The sequence below is a fragment of the Dermacentor variabilis genome, chromosome 6 (genome assembly GCF_050947875.1).
Source record: "Dermacentor variabilis isolate Ectoservices chromosome 6, ASM5094787v1, whole genome shotgun sequence".
Classification (NCBI taxonomy): Eukaryota; Metazoa; Arthropoda; class Arachnida; order Ixodida; family Ixodidae; genus Dermacentor; species Dermacentor variabilis.
This window is the reverse complement of record NC_134573.1, coordinates 76,938,504-76,957,848: the sequence shown is the minus strand read 5'-3', so window position 1 is coordinate 76,957,848 and position 19,345 is coordinate 76,938,504. Positions and strand designations below refer to the sequence as shown.

Below are 19,345 nucleotides of genomic sequence, written 5' to 3'. Positions count from 1 at the left end.
TGACTTACACTTGTGTATTGCAGTGAGGTTTTGAAGGCGAATGTCCAGAATTCTTGGACTTGATTACTATGGGGCTCCGAATGTGCCTTCTTCTGTGGTTCTCTAGCTCAATGTTGCAATAAGGGAACAAATAGCTCGCATATACTTGATTATACACCTATATGAAGACGGCGAAAATTCGCTTTGAGTATAACTGCTGTTAGATGAAAATAACAAAATGAAAATCCGCTGTATCATTTGTAAGAAAGGAAGACTCATTTGAAATGCGACGAAGGAGGAGACTATGAACTCCATGCGTAGAAGCGCTTAAGAGCGACTACATGAAAGCAAATTAAAAAAGTGGCATTCGGCACCAAAGAGAAAGTTTGACTCCAACGATGTCTAGTTTATTCATGTCAGGCCATTTGTTGTTTCATTCATTTTCTTCCGCCACGAAGCAGGCGTCACCAATGAAATGCAAATTGCCCACACTGTATCACGAAGACTGATGCTTGGCTATTCGACATTTTCTTCATTTCGTCCAATTGTCTTTCCAATATTTTCAAGGATGAAAGGTGGGATTGCGCCAACTTCGTTTGGGGTCATAATCAGTGCAGCTGCAAAGGAAAAAATTACAAGTGGTGGTTCGCTTGTATGATACAAAAAAGACAAGAAATAAAGAGGAAGCACTGGAATATTTATATATGCCTGGATATTTAGAGCCACCATCTTTCAACCGTTACAGTTGAAGCATATAGCAGACTCACATATTCTCAGCAATTAGAAGAGAGGGTATTCATTCAGTCTCAATTTAAACTCTCCAGTTGTGCAAAGATAGAACATCAACTTGTAAAGACAGCTCCTAGAACGTGTCTCTTCTGTCAATGGTGTCATGCGCTCCGAAAGACAAATGCACGGTGTGACAAATCGTAGTCAATAAAGAACACGCAAGCGGTTTACAAGGAGCAAGGAAAACATATCTTCTTTTAATCTTATGTTATGGCGGTCTCTCTCGCTTCAGGATTCCCCTGTTGCACGATCGCCAATAAGAAGAAATAAAAGCTCTGCGGGGAAGGAACGCTTACAGACACAGTCACTAATTTTTGCCTGTTCCAACGTAACAACAGAGTTTTATACAAATACGTATAACAGGGCGCACACTCGTGGACACCAAGCGTGCTCGGCTGCCGATTCCTGTCGCTGTCACAGTATGCAAGGCGCCTGAGTGAGCGCATGAATGTAAAGGCCTGTGTGCGTCAAGGTGATCGTTACTGTATTACAGCCGGCTGTGCGGCAGCTCGCGATATCTTAGTAAAACAGGTTACATTTTTTCGTGTGTCTGATCTGTCCTGCTTTACCCAACTGAGGGGCACACAGGAAGCTGTAGCAATAATATATAATCAAGTGCATAACTGCACAGGTATGACAATTGGCTTGCGCCAGGCTAATGATTTATATATGCAATGTGTATTGAATAGCGTATGTTTGCTTAGACATTGCATGTTGATTAGTTATTGTTATTGCAACCAGTTTAAGCTAAAGTTGAATATTTTCACAATAGGCTTACAACTTTACTGAATTTCAAATAAACGAACCATACCTAAAGGAAGACCTTAAGCTATTGCAACTGAATCATGCAAAGCATGCAGCCAAAAGGCTGCTGGGAGCGTCAAATTGATTCTTTTTACGAACTCCCTTGTTTGACTGCCATAAAGCAAATTAATATTGATTTCACATAAAATACAAAAAATGCATGCTGAGGTTTTTATTTGAGAGCCCTCCAAATGTTTTAAATGCATTACATTTATACCAAACTGCAGGAAAGATAGTGAACATCTCAGCTGTGCATTGCAATGGAGGGAATGTGACACCGGGAAGTGCCATTCTTCTTGGCAATCTTAGGCCACTGTAATTTTTGTTCCCTTTGTTCCTATATGCGGGCAGGGTGAGAGTGGGCACGGCAGCATCGCAAGGAAGCAGCCTTCAAGTCGTTCCTGTTTATTCTACAGATATGCTTCTTTCTCTTTTCCATGGGCCCAACACCGGTGTGCTACGAGCTACAACAAACGCCTCGAGCTGATTCTATCGGCGACAGGGATCTGCTCATGCACCCAGCCTCAGTCGACGAAAGCTACCGGCCCTTTCATGATGGCGCTGCTGTTACATCGACAGATGTGCTGGGATCACCGATGACGACAGCATGGAGCGAGCCTGTAAAGCAAAGCGCGTATGGCAAATCTGGCAGTGGGCACGGCAGCATCGCAAAGATGTAACCTTCAAATCTGTTCCTGTTTATCCTACAGCTGATTTATTCTACGCCAGAAGCTATGACAAGTCATTTCGTAGTAACGGTATTTGCCTAATTCTGCTGCGGTGCCCATGTTTGCTTCCCGAACTACTTTGCAAACTCTTTGTTTTCTTCCGCATGTTGTTTCTACTGGGTGGAGACGTTGAGTTAAACCCATGCCAAAACATAGATGGCATAGCAGAGCAGTGAAAGATATTCGCAGGGAATATTAAAGAAATTAACAAAAAAATATGTAAGAAACAGTAGACTTACCGCAATTGCCAAGACACTTGAAAACATAACTGGCATTGAAAAACAGATCTCAGAGAACAATAAACGATAATCTAACTTAGAAAAAAATTGATTGGCTATGGAAAAGAAAGTAGAGGATCTGGAAAACCGGAGCCATCGGTCCAACCTTGTCAAATACGGTGTTGAAGAACAACAAAAGGAATAAGTGGACATGCTTCTTGAATTGGCAGAAAGTAAGATTTTAGATGGTATACTTCAGAACACAACCAAGGGAATAGAATTAATGCACCGGGTAGGTAAGAAGAAGCAAACTGATACTTGTAGATGAAGACCCATAGCCTTTAAACTACTCGACTACGAAGACAAAATTTCAATCCTCCAGCATTTCACGATGCTCAAGGGCTCAGGTGTTGATATCAGTAAGGATTTCTTTCGTAGTATTCGAGAAATAAGTAAAAAGTAAACAGCAGCGGGGTCGCACGAAAGATTAACGGGATAGTCAGGAAAAGGCGTCGCTAGTCTACGATAACTTGCGTATAAATGGTAAACTTTTTGCTTGGGATCGTGACCATAAACATTTATATGCAGTCCAAAAAACGAAGCAAAAGACGCTTTAAAAAAGAGAGTCATTCGAATTCGACAGAAGTACCCCTGTTGAATGTGAAAGCACGAAGTCTTCAAAATAAAATAGACTAATTCAAGCTCTTGTTTTTGAAAATAAACCTGACATTATTGCTGTCACAGAAACATGGGCTCATTCGGATAACTTAGACCACGAAGTCTTGCCACCGGCCTAAGTTATTGTGCGCCGAGATAGGGGAACTAGAGGCGGGGGTGCCGCACTTTTCTTTAAGAATGAACTAACAATGCACTATTTTGCCAGATAAGCCAGAAATTGAAGCCAGGTGGTGTGGGCCAAAATACAGCTGCAGAAAGGATACATATTTATAGTATCTTAGCTACAGACCACTTAACGCTGAGACAAGCTACCTAGAACTTCTTCTGGACTATATGCATCATCACTTGTTTAATGGCAAAATGATCATGGCTGGTGATCTTAACCTGCCTGAAATGGTGTGGTCGTCAAGAAAGTGCAAGGTGCTGCAAATGACGTCATATTGGACAAGTTCTTCAACTTTGAGCTCAACCAACTGGTACTCGTAGCAACACGTATCCAGGGCAAATTTAGTTCTATTCTAGACGTTGTTCCTCTTAGTGACCATTTCCTGAACGACCAGACAGGCAGTGAAATCTTAGACGGCATATCCGATCACAACTTAGTCCTATGCACACTGTCTCTACCTGGTCTTGTACGACACTACGGCCCTGTAAACAAGTTCTTGCATTCAACAACTTACAACAAACTTACACGAAGTTATAATCCATGGATCACCCGCGAAGTAATTCACGTTAAACGTAAAATTAGTTAGCTGAGGAAAACTAAGAGGTCTGGTTTAGCCGGTAATTACAGCGCACAGATTTCCGCGTTAACTAAAACATTGAAAAAGAAGGTAGGCGTTTCCATATTGCACTAGTATGGTAACACTCTATCCTAGTTCATGGAAACATCCCGAGCAAAATTTTGTCATTATTTAAATCGTAAACATACCGATAGAAAGGCTTCTCCTTGAATAGAAGCCAAAGATAAGGCGGATCAATTGAATCGCTACCTCCAGTCGAATTTTACAATCGATAATGGACCAGTGAGACATTCTCCGATTATAACATCCAGCAAAATTAATTACTAGACATCGCACAAATAAAGGGCAGTGCTATACTGTGTCTGATATTAAACCTTGATGAAAAAAGAGCTGTGACCTAGACGAGATACCGGACGATTTTCTCAAATGCTATGCGGAGCCAGTTAGTAAGTTCAAACGGTTAATATTCAGAAAGCCTATCCACGATTTACACATTCCTTCTGAATGGAAAGTCGCAAAAATAATCCCAGTGCATGAATCGGGTGACAAGACGATCCCACCAAACTACACGCCAATTTCCTTGACGTGTACTAGGTGTAAAATACTCGAACTCATTGTGCACAAATTCATCACAAAGATTGCCGAAGAAAAGAATCCGCTACACCCCAAGCAGCACGGATTTCGGAGAAGCCTGTCGACCGTAACGCAACTCGTCGAGATAGTGCACGACTTGGCCCAATGCATTAACGAATACTCTCAAATTCACATAATTTTATTGATTTCCTAAAGGCGTTTGATCAGGTTTCCAACGAAGGCTAGTTTTCCAGCTGGTCCGCAAACTTGGGGATGGGCGAATGACTGGATGGATATCAAGACATTTGTCCGGCCGCCAACAATTTGTGCAATGCAATGAGCATGTTTCTGACACGATAAATGTCACATCCGGTGTGCCCCAGGGATCCGTCTTGGTACCGATATTATTTCTATTGTTTATAAATGATCTGGCGGTGAACATTAACGTAAATATTAGGCTATTTGCAGACGACGGCATACTGTATAAAGAGGTTAAAAGCTACAGTGACGAATACCTTGAATGAAGTAGTAAGTTGGTGCTCTAACTGACAAATGGTGATCAATTCAGACAAGTTGCGATATCAATTAGAAAAAGAAAACAAGCTTAGGCCTTCCTTATGGATTTAATAACGTCACGCTCCGAAATGTAAGCCGGTACAAATATCTTGATGTAATAATAACTTCTGATTGCCGTTGGGCAGTTCAAACGGAAGCTATAACCTCGAAAGCAATAAAAAATTGTTTTTCCTCAAGCGGATGCTGCTGCACGCTTACCATGACACTAAGCTTTTAGGGTACACCACATCTGTCGGACCGATGCTCGAATGCGCAAATATAATCTGGATCCTCTTCACAAGTAGTGGTATCAGCATGCGTGAAAGTGTGCAGCGCAAAGCGAATACATTTATTTTTAACCACTATCGACGCCTTCATTTCCCGACAGAATGGCTACGCCGTGTAGGTTTGGCCTCACTCCAAAGTGGAGCTAAAATTCACCGCCTGAAGTGTTATAGATCCTACTTCACAACTATTTTGATAGACCACGCAAGATACGTCGAAACTAAATAAACAAGGCACCTGCGTCATACACATGATCTCACATACCAAGAAAAGTTTTTGCAATAACAATATATTCTATTATTCTTTTCTCCCTAGATGCACTCGGGAATGGAATACTCTTGACCGACTTGTAGTCAAACAGCAAAGAATTGATGATTTACTTTAGATGTTACATGACTCACTTAATACGTACTTTTCCGCCTGATGTCATTTATTTGTATTCTCCATATGATTATCTGTTTTTTTTATTGGCATGCTTGTCAATACTCGTATTCATTCTAACTTTTGTACGTATACTTTTTCTTCTTATTTTTACTTGTTTAGCATATATTCTCCTGACAATTACTATTATTACTCCTTCTTCATGTACCTCACTAATGGAATAACCCAGTCAAAGGGTTGCCAGTATCTTGAAATAAGTAAATAAAAAATACAGAAAAATAAATATCACCGCGAACTCATACAAAATGAAGCTTTTCTACAACAAATTTCGCAAACACTGTCTCCATTTGCTATAGAGTGGGCATTCACCCCCGTCAAGTTGAGGTAATCTTACCGAGTGTGGCAGCAACAACCACGAAGAGGCATTTCCCAAACAAGCCTTCCATGTCTTCGACTAGAGAGCTGGACAGAAAAAAAAGTATGGATATCTTTTTAATATTATTCTTGCGCAAATAACAGACTCATGTTTCAGAAGTACCTTTCTGTACTCCTCTGCTTTCGCATTTGAATTTAGGTTGTAAAAGATATGGCAAACTCTTAATTATTTCGAAATTGCGAATGAATCCTGTTGCTAGCATTTGTGAAATTGCAACAGAAAATATGAACTCTTCGCGAAGCGTTCTAAAAATTTTGCAAAAAACAATTAAAAACAAGCATGATATGCTTATAATGAGCCGACGCGGTTACAAAAATTAGACTGCATATTCGAAGTCTATTACAACTGTTTATACCACGAGTGATATAATTACAGCTGTAAGTTATCTGATGAATAGATTGCAAGAGCTTACCTCAAGTCATTTTGTAAAATACAACATGAATGTTCGGCATTTAGATTATATGCATCATATGATTATATGCAAGGTTATATGCATTATTTGTGCGTTTTGCGCCCCAGACTTCAAATGTTTGCACCCTCCAAATCGAATCGGGCTAAACAATTCTTTGTTGCCGTTGAACATCTCGTTAAACAAGGTTAACGCCATTCTATGTTTATTGAAGACAAAATCAAATTATCCCATGGCAATATATTCTAAAGACCACCCTATGAACGCGTGCAGATAACACATTCCTATTTCGTTATGGCAATAGAAGAAAAAGCAACGTTTCGCCCAGAAGCCTTACCAATGATTGCAGTGAAACATGGTGACCTTTTTTTCCCGAGATTCCTCTCCACGTGAACTTTAGCCTATTCTAAAGCTAAACTCAGTTTTTAATCTCTCATCCAAGCGTCTTGGATGCAGTTGCCAAATCTAATGTTCAGCAGTCTTATCTAATGATACTCATTTATGGGTAGCGCTTGGTGTATGATGCTAGTTACTCCTCTACTCGTAGCACATCTTTCGCCGAGTTATAAAGCTCATAGAGAGGGGACAAGTTTCTGCTGTGTTTCTGCTGTGGCAGCCGTGCCGGGCGGAGGTGAAGCCACGGAAGTGTGGCGTCGCGCGGTTTCGTGCGGCAGCTTGTCCCGCTTTTAGGCCCATGCTGCGCTTAGTGGCGCACTTGCTTCTGAAATATTGGGGCCGTTATGTTAGGTATGGGTTGTTGTTACGCTGGATTGTGCCACACTGCGTTCCTATCATGGCGTTAACGGGTGCTCTCCCCCCCCCCACGTTCTTCTGAAGCGGTTGCCCTTGTGACTCACAACCTGCAAAGATCCACGAACCGCCGACACTTCCCCGTGGGTTGAACTGAGAAATCCGGTTACGCGCCGCACCAACACTGCTGCAGCGACAAAAAATAATGTGACGCGGGTGACGTCAGCGCATGCCCTGACTCGTTCCTGCCGACAATGGATCGCCAAAGGGCTTTAAGTGAGAACCGGCCCATTCTAAAGAGAGAGTCCGTAGCAACCGCCCCGTCAATACGGTGTGCCCGTCGGCACCGCTAACTGTACACTATTACTTGCTGTATCTACAGAAAGTCTATAAAGCTTTTCGTCTCGTGGCCGTATGTTCCGAGGGTCCGTCTCTCTTGCTCGACCTAGAGTAGCGATACCGGCAATGACATTTCAACTAGTCCGAACCCGTTTTCGATAGTTGTTTTTCCCATAGATAGTGTGCTTACTCAATTTCGAGCATTTCGAATGCTCGCCACTAACATTATCGAGGTGGTGGGGACGGCATTGTACAATTCATGTCTACTGAATACACTGCTATGTCCTGCTCGCATATTGTCTGCCATCAAGCAGATTGATTACAGGAAGAACAAATGACGCAGAACACCCATGTACTGGAAATGTCGCTGCAAAGTAATGAAGTACCAGCTTCAGCGACAAGGCAGCTCACTTCCAGGCGTTTCAGTTGATGCCGCCTTGTACGCTGTACATCTTCCTAAAGAAAACGTCAGTGCTTTTAATGCCAGACAACAGCGTCGATCGCTTTCATCGCAGGGAGATTGCGCATAGATTTTCGCGTCCTATCTCACCGAAGTGTCTGTGCACTCATTTGCGTTGGCACGCCTGCTGCTGATGTTTGCGTTTGACAGAAAAAATCTGTCACCCATCCATCTCGCAAGCTAAGAAAACAAAGTTTGCTCTTGTTGACTGCCTACTAATTCTCGAAAACAGGAAACAACGCTACGTGAAGCATTTAAAAACACCATTTTCAAAACCTAGTAACCATGCCAAATATCAATTGCAGGAGTTGAGGATGATACAGAAATACTTTGGGCTGAATTCTATATCCAGGTCAGAAAAAGTTCTTTCAGTAGACGCATGTCTGAAAACGGCTGGAGAGAGACATCATTGTCGAGGTTTAGAACAATAAGAAACGGTCTTACATTTCAGCAAGGTAAGCAAAGCGCCCCATGGTGAAACAAAAGAACCTTAAGGATGCTAATTTTTTTCATCTCCGTTTCCTTATTCCAAAGCTTTAGGTAGCAATTTGAAGGAGCTAGGGTTATGTATGTGAACAAGCAGTCCGAGAGCCCTTAAGGAAGCATGAGTTCATTCCTCCTTTATATGCAATATTTGTCACTGTGTGTGCACTCCCTCGCCCAATTTCTGCTCAGCGTTCATGCACGTAAATGCATGTTATGACTCCGCTAGGAATTGAAGCAAATCCCTTATGATTTCTTCAGCTAACACTGGCGAGCGTATCAATTGGAGCTTCCTGAGTGAAAATATGTCACAAAGAATAATTAATAAGTCCTCTATGTTTTACAACGCGAAACAAGTTTCTCTCTATACAGAAGACCCTTGTAAAAACCACGACAACACTGTCCTGTACATATCCATCACTATTATGCCGTATACATGTAAGGCATACATTTCTAACCCACGAATGTGCAATACGCTGCACATAGTTATCTCTTCTTCATCGTAACGGTAGTGATGACCATTCAAGCTTGGGAATCTGGAACTATATTTTCGTAGCCTAGTCGAGAGTTGTCCCACTAATATGTCCGCCATAGGGGGGGGAGGGAGGGTTCTCTGCAATCTGATGTAGCAAGTTCTCTTAGTATGTAATTTGTGCGAGACGTTAGTCTGCACTTAGGAACAGTAGAAATAAATAGTTGCTCTGAATGTCTTAAGAGATTCCATTTATAGCTCATGCAACCTGTTTTTAACAGTGCCTGAAGCCTGACAATAAAAATGTGGAATACCTACAGTATGCGTTTAATTACATACTTAGAAGTTCACTTAGGAATAAATTGTTGTATTTTCAGACATAGATATTTGCCGAATTATACCTGACTTGCTGCAAAACGAGTGTCTGTCGTTTAAGTCTTGCTTTAACCGATTCTTATTTTGTACTTGAAACACAAGAAATGGTTTCTGTAGAAATATAGTTTGTGGTTTTACCTTAATGGCGAAACATTAGTGGTGTTAGCATGGCTTCACATTCCACATGAACTCATCCGACGGCGTTCTCAATATATATTGGTGCGGTAATTTGGAGCGAAGTAGTTGCCAGGGCAACAATGATGGATATAGGAAGCTGCATGATAGCGGCTGCCCACGTCTGCGAACGCTGCCGTGATGACAAGCGCTGCCAGCAATGTTCGAGTCTTCACACCGCATTTGTGAAGGAGATGGGACGGACGGGAACCGGTCGGCGCCATTCACCGTCCATTGAAATTCAACAAAACGTTTCATTTACGTTTACTGCACGTTTCGCTCAGACCAGTCCACAGCGGAGCATCACAGCAAATAAAAATTAATTCTGGAGTTTTATGGGCCCAACGAACCTTATAGATATGAAGCACAGCGTAGTGTGGAACTCCGAATGAACGTGCTCCCAGTCTACGCTACAAGGGCGTAAGCGAATTTAGCCCTCATTTAAATGCGGCCGCAGTGCCAGGATTTGATAGCCGCCCCTCATTCATTCCAGAGCACCGCCAAAGCAACTACAGCACCAAGGCGGTAAGGAAATCGGGAAGAAAGCAATATTGGGTCGCGTGCTCGCTAATCTCATGCCAACGCCCAAAAGCAAAGCGCTGTGTGGGCTACAACTGATGGAACCATTGACGGCTTTGTCCACTTCGCTGTTTTATTACGATAACAATTATATGCAGACTCCAAGCGAATGTACGCTGGCGTCGCCACCCTGAGGTTGCGTATATATCTGAGAATTTGTAGGCTATATGCCTTGCCATGATTTCAGACATGCGCTATAGGTGAGGTATATTGCCACACCATTCTAAACCCATACACCCACACCACACCAGCCTCTAAACGTGGTCATCTTCCTTAGACCACTGGCCTGTTCATCACCGTAAATACGGGTCTGTGGCACTACCCCTTGTTGCAAAAACGCCGTTCCACAGCAGCTAATGGGGGGGCTTGGAAGCAGTGTAGTACGCCTTGAGTTCACTGATGGGCACGACATCACTGGATGCCAGAGAATAGGCTGAGGTTGAACTAAAAGGAGCAGTTTCGTAAGTCACTAGCGTCACCTTGCGCAGCAAACAGTAGGGTTCCGTGTATTGCATGGCGACCTTCCCTGAAATTGTGGCATGAAGAGAGGGCGAGCACAGGAGCACTAGAGCACCAGACAAAAACTTTGCGCCGGTATATTCGTGTTGTACAGACGTTACTGTGTGGTCTGCAAGGCCGTCAGTCGAGTACGGGAAAGTTTACGTGCATGGTCAGCGAGAATGATGGAATCGCCTGCGTTCTCGTTAGATGAGGTTTCAGCAGGAGGAAGCGCATTATAGTAGGGGAAGGTTGACTTAAGACCGCACAATACATAAAATGCGGAAAATCGGGCGGTGTCGTGCCGGGAAGAATTGTACGCAAATATAACGTAAGAGGGCAATGTAACTGTCCCGGTAGTCTTTGGAAGAGTACATGGACAGCATGTCGATGCGGCTATGGTTTAATCACTCTGTCAGTCAATTTTTTTAAGGATGGTATGATGTCAGCTTGCGTAAAGTGGAACAGCAGCGAACAATGTCGGTGATAACTTTCGAGAAGAAGTTAGGACGATGGTCACTTATCAGCTGTTTCAGGAAGCCATGAAGCAATATAAAGTGACTCAAGAGAAAGTCTGCGACGACAGGGATGCAACTGGTCGGGCGAACTCACGTGATGGCGTATCGGGTGGCGTAATCGGCCGCAAACACTACCCATTCATTACCAGAAGATGATGTGAGAATCAGAAAGGCTATGAGGAGGTCTGATCCAACTCGAACGAATGGTTCCACAAGGGCGGTGATGAGCTGACGATGACCGACTGATAGCACCTGAGGCGTATTCCGGCGCTGGCAATAATCACAGGCAGCAACATAGTGTCGGACGCCGCGAGCAGGACCGGGCCAACAGAAGCGGTGGCGGACGCTGTCCTATGCCTGAGTTACCCCAATGTTCCCTGGCCTTTGTCTGTCATGGAGCTAGAAGAGCGCGGTGCGTCGTCGATGTTTGGGAAGGACAGAACGAGATTAGATACGGAGGCAAACAATTAGAAAATGCCGTTGGCGGTACTACTGTCGGCGTCGTTAGGCTCGTCGACCGGGTAGCGAGAGAGGCAATCAGCGTCCTTATGGAGACGGCGAGAGAGACAGAGAAATATACGACGGCAGGGATGTTAACCTGTCAAGAGTCTGGTTGGCTACCCTACGCTGGGGCAAGGGAGAAGGGGAAGACTGAGAAGGGAGAGAGAAGGTGTAGAGATGTGTAAGGACTGTACCTGAGTTAAAACCACTCGCGCAAACCAGACGTTCCGAGAAAGCACATAAGTGCCTTTAATGCCATCTGAGCCGATGATCGGTGGGGACGGTGCCCTAGTACTGTCTGTTCACACAGAAAACGATTATCTAATTTCCTCAATGTATTGAAGAAAGATTGTCTTTGTGCTTAATATTGAGTACGATGGCTCATTAAGTAGTCAATGTTCTCCTCGCCTCGGAAAACATCACAAGCAGGACTGTAAGCCATTCCAATTAGTGCGGAGTAGGCACCCGTGAAGGCAAGTCCAAGCCACAACCGACACAGCAGAGACGCTTCACTTTGGTGCAGAATGGCCGGAGGTCGGAGTTTCATTGACGAGTGTAGTCTGCGCGGTATTGTGCTCCATGTATGTGCGGTATACCACTCTGCTAAGGAGATCGTGCGTGCTAGAATACCAAGTTGTCTCGTGGCGTTACTAATTGAGTTAAGAATGGAGACGGAGCGGTCTTCTTGGTTTGGTGTCCGAGCTACCTTATCTGCTTCATCATTTCCTATGATACCGCAATGATCTGGTATCCATTTAAAAGAGATATAATGGTCTTTTTCTCTTAAGTGATGGAACGTTTCCACGATTTCGCAAGACGAGATTCGTAGATAAGAAACTGAATATTCTTAGAGGCGTAACGGCCAGCGACCATGTCAGCCTGTAGGATCTTTCAGTGAGTACAATCACCAAAGCGTGTCATGGACCGTAACGGCTTAAAAAATCGGTCCTATATGTATTTACGGAATTTCGCAACCGCCCAAACTAGGAGGAGACACTGACACTCATTGATAGAATAGTGGGTCTCAGAGGATGAGAGGAGCCTGCTGCCGTAAGCGATAACAAGGTCGTGACCGCGGTGGTGTCGTGCGAGTGCTGCGCCTATTGAGTGAACGCTGGCATCAGTACGGACCTTGGTACATGCAGAATCAAAATTGGGGTGAACGGGCGGCATTGCGAGAAGGTCTATAATATGCGATAACGCAGAGGCCTCTTAACCCCCTTAACCCCCTCCAAAGATTGGTTTGTGGTTGTGCAATGGCCGCGAAATTTTTCACGAACCGCGGAAGTAGGAGCAAAGGCCGATGAAGGTGTGCACATCCTTGATAGATTTCTGCAACAGAGACGTGCGTACCAGCCTGCATTTCGGCTGGGTCCGGTTGCACTCAGTTAACAAGAAAGACATGTCCAAAGACGGTAAGCTAGTGACCTCCAACTTCACACTGATGCGTTGAGTTCTAAACCGGCTCGACGAGAAACGTCGAGAGCTGCTTAGAGGCGCCTGAGGGGTGTAGAGAATGTTGGGGAGATTACTATAACGACGTCCAAGTAGCAGATGCACGTACACCACTCAAAACCGTGAAGAAGCAAGTCCATTATGTGTTCAAATGTGGCAGGAGCGTCACATAAACCGAACGGCATTACTTTGCATTAAAAAAGAACGTTGTGTGCTACAAGGTCAATCTTCTCGCGGTCTAGATCATCCACGGCAGTCAGCCAGTAGCCTATTCGTAGGTGAATAGATAAAGAATTCTGAGAAGCAGGGATCCAGTCAAGGGCGTTGTAAATGTGGGTAGGGGATACACGTGCTCTTTTGTAGCCTTGTGAAGGTGTCGATAATCCAGACAAAACCGCCATGAGCCATATTTATTTTTAAGCATTACAACATGTGACGCCTTTGGACTACGAAAAGAGGACGACAGTTCAGTAATGTTCTTGGCAAGCGTTGCGCGAACTTCTGCGTGAATAACTTGAGGCTCCCCCGGCGACACTCGATGCGAACGGCGAAGAAGAGGGGGGGGGGGGCATTGCCGGTATTTATTCGACGATGAACAGCTGTAGTTTAGGCCAAAGGACGATTTTTCTGTCAAATATATGGTGGTAAAAAAGCAGAACACGTTAGAGCTCACGTGCGAGCTTGATGCATGTGGCGCACAATCATTTTCCTTAAGTTGGCGTTGGTACAAGTTGAAGACTTCGGTGGTAGAGGAGTGTCAGCTACATTGCCGCCTACTGCAATACATGCTACTGAGTGATCCTAGAATGAGCGAAGCTGGGCCTGAGACATCCCGCTTGCTAGCAAATCTGTGGTGAAGCCGAAATTGTCTACTGGTAGCCAGACGCTATTGCCCGTAACAAATAAAACTGTATGTGGTACTGTAATACCGTGTGTAAAGAGGACGTTCTTGCATGGGAGCCGCGATGTAGTGAGCATCGGGCGCAGGTGGGGATGACACAAATTCAATGTAGGTCAGTACTGAAGGTGGCAACAGAACGAAGTATACGGAACTGAGGCGTCGGCCGTGGTTCTGCGCGATCTAGGACAGGCAGTTCAAGTCGGACCATATTGGCAAAACAATCTATGAGAGCAGAACACGCGGAGAGGAAGTCCAGGACGAGCAGGTCCGTATATATATATGCGCAAAATTGCCGCGAGACTGGCCGATCGAGGCACTCTGGGCGTATTCGCGGCCTTCTTAAAAGCTCTGAAAAACACTTTTATATAGCACGCATTCAGTAACAGAAAGTTGTATCGGGAGCATCTCATGTTGCTCGAACATTTTACCATTGACACCTTACATATTATTTCAATCACTGAGAATTTGATTCCATTTCATATTAATTGTCTAATTAGAGAAAACGAAAAAGTCTCCGCATCTCGAAGCGACGAAAAACAACATTACTTTGGTTGTGTCTAGCTACGTAGCATTTGCGTGTTTTTAAGGAGGAACTCAATTTATTTACCCCGTAGCCCAATAATGCTAGATGGATTAAAATTTATTATTTGTCGGTATACTCAGCTATATGTGATTATTTTTTCGATATACTTAAGGCTGAGGACATCTATGCTTAGTCTTATATGAAACTATATGTGTGCTTCTCTCACCTCTGGAATGGATGCAAAGAAGGCAGATGCGACGTAGGCCACGAGAGTCCAGGAGTGAGAAACGTTCTTACCACCGCTTTATATATCCGCTCTCAGACAACCCGTGCTCTATATACTGGACTAAAAAATAAGTACGATTCACATTTTTTTCTTGAAAAGTATAGAAAAGTTTAATTTGCTCTGATTCCACTTCAAACTTGACATTTCCATTAACCCATTTCCACGACCTCTTCAAAATTTCTCCAAACATGTCCATTGCACTCATGAACTGATTGACAGAAAAATTTAACAACAACACTTTTTTTGATACTGGTCTCCCGTGTACATAGGCTGATGGAATACTTCGACATCAAGCACTAGACAGCGCTCATACACCTGCTGTCATACCTTATAGCGCGGGAATCGCTTTTTAGCCTCCGCATTTTTGCATTACTGTTTATTAGTGGCATCTAAGTGGTTTTCACGCAGATATATATATATATATATATATATATATATATATATATATATATATATATATATATATATATATATATTCAGCTCGAAGTATGCGTGGGTTTCTGGGACTAATTTTAACAAACAATAAATATTTAGATGACGTGGCATTCACCAACATTGCTTTATAATAGGGGGCCTATAACAAATTGACTTTCCGGATGGCACTTGAGGGACGTCTTCAACTTCTAGCGTAAACGATCACTTCTGAGTCATAAACTTTAACAAACTCAAGTAGCTTGCACCAGAAATAATAAATTTGCGGCTTGTAAAGTGAAGTTATCAGTAACATATAAAAAAACGCAGAAGGCCCGCAAGAAATCCAGGAGTGACCAGATGACCGTACAAGTGCTGCTCCCCGCTCCCCACAATTGTATGTTCTTCGCGATTATGCAGCTGTGTTGCAATCCAAAATTTAAACAGGACATAAAGGTCAAGCATTCTTAGCTTTTGCGCTACTTTTTTCTAACGGGCCTTATGAAATGGTTTGCAAATTTTAGAAACGTAAAAATGAGGTTGACTCTTATTGACGCAAAGAGAACCGACACAAAAGCATTAAGAAACAGGCATTAACAAAGAAACTGAACAGTTTTAGAAAATGCCTTTCTTTTGCCATGCCACAAGCTTGTTCAAATCAAGCTCTGCTCAAGGAATTCAGTAAGCATTACGAAATTGATGTACTTAGTTTGTTGCATTCAAATGTGAAATTAGTTGGCCTCTTTTAGCTAATGACATCAGATCGGTTCTTTTGAATACTGCCTTGGCTCGTGCGGTTTTTCAGTTTTACGGGAATTTGTAGATACAAGCGAAAAATCAACTGCGAATACGGCAAAAGGTGCAAGATACTTGGCGTATCCCCGCAGAAAGGCACTCAGTCTCTTACGAGAACTAATAGGTGTTTAAGTGTATCTATCATAGAGACAACTCAGAAAATTTATAAGCATTCCATCAGAAGCACCACACTCAACGGCATCTGTCCGGCAGGATTGGCAGCGGAAAATAGACCAATAAAACAATGTACGCAACAATATCTCTTGGAGCTGTGATTATCGTACCCTCAGCGAAAATTCCCAAACTTACCTACCTTTTTCGCTAAGATAGTCTCAGAACTTATTCGGCAACGTTTTCACGAAGTTGAGTAGCGTTACTCTAAAGTAATGTGCTTTGACCGATGTAGTGCGCGCGCGAGGCTGCTTTGAGTAATGACTATTACTGCAGATTCTATTTATTTTCGTTTAAATATCGCAGTTTTGCGCTAGACGTGAACAATATCGGGGTTCTAGCAAGACATGTGCTTGTGCAGTTTCTTTTGCTTGTTAGATGCAAGATTGTCGACAACATAACAGCGCAAGTTGTTAACGTGATTGCAAACAGAAAATGCGCTAACGCCAGAAAGATCATTTATACACAGCGCCTAGTACTCAAATGTGAAAGCGTCATCAATATGAGAAATATATTCCGAACTGTTTCCCGGGATGATTGATATCTGGACATTGTCGGCTAAAACTGATTAGAAAACACTCACAATATAGGGACTCAATGTCATGGAATAAACAATAACCGAATGTTCAGTAAAACTGCGAAGAATAAACACAATAGCTTGCACAAAAATAAAATAGCCTTGAAAGGAAGTTGGATTATTTACGATTTGAGTATGATGAAGTGGCAGCATAATGTTATAAGTATTATTCTCTTTGATGTTTGTGTACTGTCCAGATTGTTTTCGTTCGCAGCGGATAATACAACCGTGAAAAAAATTACTTTAGTATTCGCTTACCAATGCATGTGTGCTTGCAAACTAAATAATTGTGCGACACATGGGGTAGTCTTTACATCGCATGTAACATGTCTTTGACACTATAGATATTCGCTACAGCGGAACAACAGTTGTTTTCGCGCACCACTTTCTTTCGTAGCACATTTGCCGATGAGCTCTCTGTAAATAATGTCACATTCAGAATACACAGGGCTCTGTGGAATAACAACCAATGGGCGTCCATTCGGCGAAGGATGCCGCCCACGGATACGCCGAGATTGGTATCTATTGCTCCCTTGATACGTCTGATATGGTGTTAGCCCCGAGAACGAACTACAGGGGCGATGCGAGCGCCGCTCGCGTGACGTCAGGGCACCTACTCGCGCCTGTCGTCTGCTACGGTGTTGGCGGTGTCCGTATGGTCCCTGGAATCCGGGCGGCTTTTGCGATGTTTTTGTTTGTTCGCTCTCGTTCCCTCTGCTTGCATATTTATGGCAGTCGTCTCAAATATATTTTTGCGACGTCTTCATTCGCGAAAATTTATTCAAAGACCTTATTTCTTAGACGACAATATAGTTCTCAATCGCAACGCTACAATGCCAGCTGAAGGAGGGCAGACCAGCTGATTGCGGGCTTTCCATGCGCGAATCGACAACCGCAAGGACATAGCACATAAGAATCCACTTAATATACCATAACTGCGGCGGTGCCACAGGTATGTCATAAATACTAGCTATATATGACTTCTACAATTGCTACCTCGAATTTAATCAGTTGCTTAGTGGCAATGTTGTTGGGCTGCTAAGCACAAGGATGCGGGATCAAATCCCGGCTGCGGCGGCCGTATTTCGATGTAGGCGAAATGCGAAAACACCAGTGTACAATGATGTAGGTGCACGTTAAAGAATCCCAGGTGGTCCAAATTTCCGGGGTACCGCACTACGCCGTGCCTCATGATAAGAAAGAGGTTTTATGGCATGTAGAACCCCGTAATTTATTTCTTCATTTATTTTAATCCGCTAAAATAGGTTTGCTCCCGACGAGTAGTTCTTGGTATATTTTGAATTATGCACTTCTGCACAGAAACGCTCGGCAGTAAAACGACGACGTAACTAACACTGTAATTTATATTCCAGGAGCACCACTTGCTTTTCTAACTTAGTCTCAAAATTAGGCGTTTAATGGCGTGTTTATCTTAAATCGCGGTAATTTGAAGTAAAGGTAATGGATGCTTACAGATGTTTGCGGAATACTAAAAGGAATGAACAAATATATATTCCCTTTTCCGCGCTACACGTTCAACTAACTTGACGAATTTACTAGTGTTTGTTGCGTGAGGAATATACAGGACGAATCTGTTTGGCGATCTGATACAGGCTGCTCGGCCCAAATTTTTTAGTGAAATATGTCTTTTTGACCGTATGAATGCAGCCAGAAAGAAGACGAAGAATCTTTCATTAGTAGTATGGGACATGTTGACGATATCATTATTCCCCAGTGGAGGGTCGAAAATCAAGGGAAATATATAACGCTTGTGGTAAATCCGTTGTGAAGGTTTGCGGGGTTCTCTTTTTATGTACCGACGAAGCGAATAGTTCTCCGTTTGTATATACTAACCAACGCTGGATCGAGACATGGTGAGGCAGAAGGTGCTTAAATTTTCCATTTCTAGGCACTCTAAGCTGCGCTAAAGTACTTCGATTATATTTCAGGCACTGGAATTGACGCTGTAAAAGACAGCTTCATGGTTTCAGTTCGAAGTTGTAGTGAACTGAAGGGTTTCGTAAACAATGCCTGCCTCGCCATAACGACAGTCGGTTGCTACCGTGGCGTGAGGGGTGTGCCATTTTGCCGATAAAAGCTACTGACTGCCACCAGGAAACATTTCATTGCTTGCATTTGATTGGCTCTCGTTCTTAACCACGAAATTTTTCTTTCAAGTGATCGCTACAATGGTACTTGTGAATTAACTGTATATTGAAATACTCTGCATATGACGCGCCGTCATGTTAGCAGCCTTCAGCAATTCGTTTTATGGGGGCCTGTTTCAGAGAGCGATGAAAGTTGGAGTAAACTTTTTCATACGAAATGCGCACCTAACTCCTTCTTTTACGTATTAATAATTGGCCTTATCTGACTAGAACTAATCAGCGTAATAAGAATCACGAGGGCAGCTTCGCTGGGCAGTGTTCTTCTAGCACGGATAACATGTTGACACCAACCAAGGTTTTTCCTTCATGTAAAATGCAATGTCTCTTATAG

General features: G+C 43.2%; 2 long non-coding RNA genes across 2 annotated transcripts in view; one reads left to right on the top strand and one right to left on the bottom strand.

The window, feature by feature from the left end:
* LOC142584232 (uncharacterized) overlaps positions 1-19,345 on the top strand; it is a 49,783-nt gene that overhangs the window by 23,366 nt on the left and 7,072 nt on the right. The gene's annotated exons all lie outside the window — the stretch shown is intronic.
* LOC142584231 (uncharacterized) lies at positions 526-14,899 on the bottom strand. The gene is made up of 3 exons (XR_012828733.1): positions 14,833-14,899; positions 6,128-6,195; positions 526-596 (listed from the first exon to the last, which is right to left on the bottom strand). It is a non-coding gene; the product is annotated as an uncharacterized LOC142584231 (long non-coding RNA).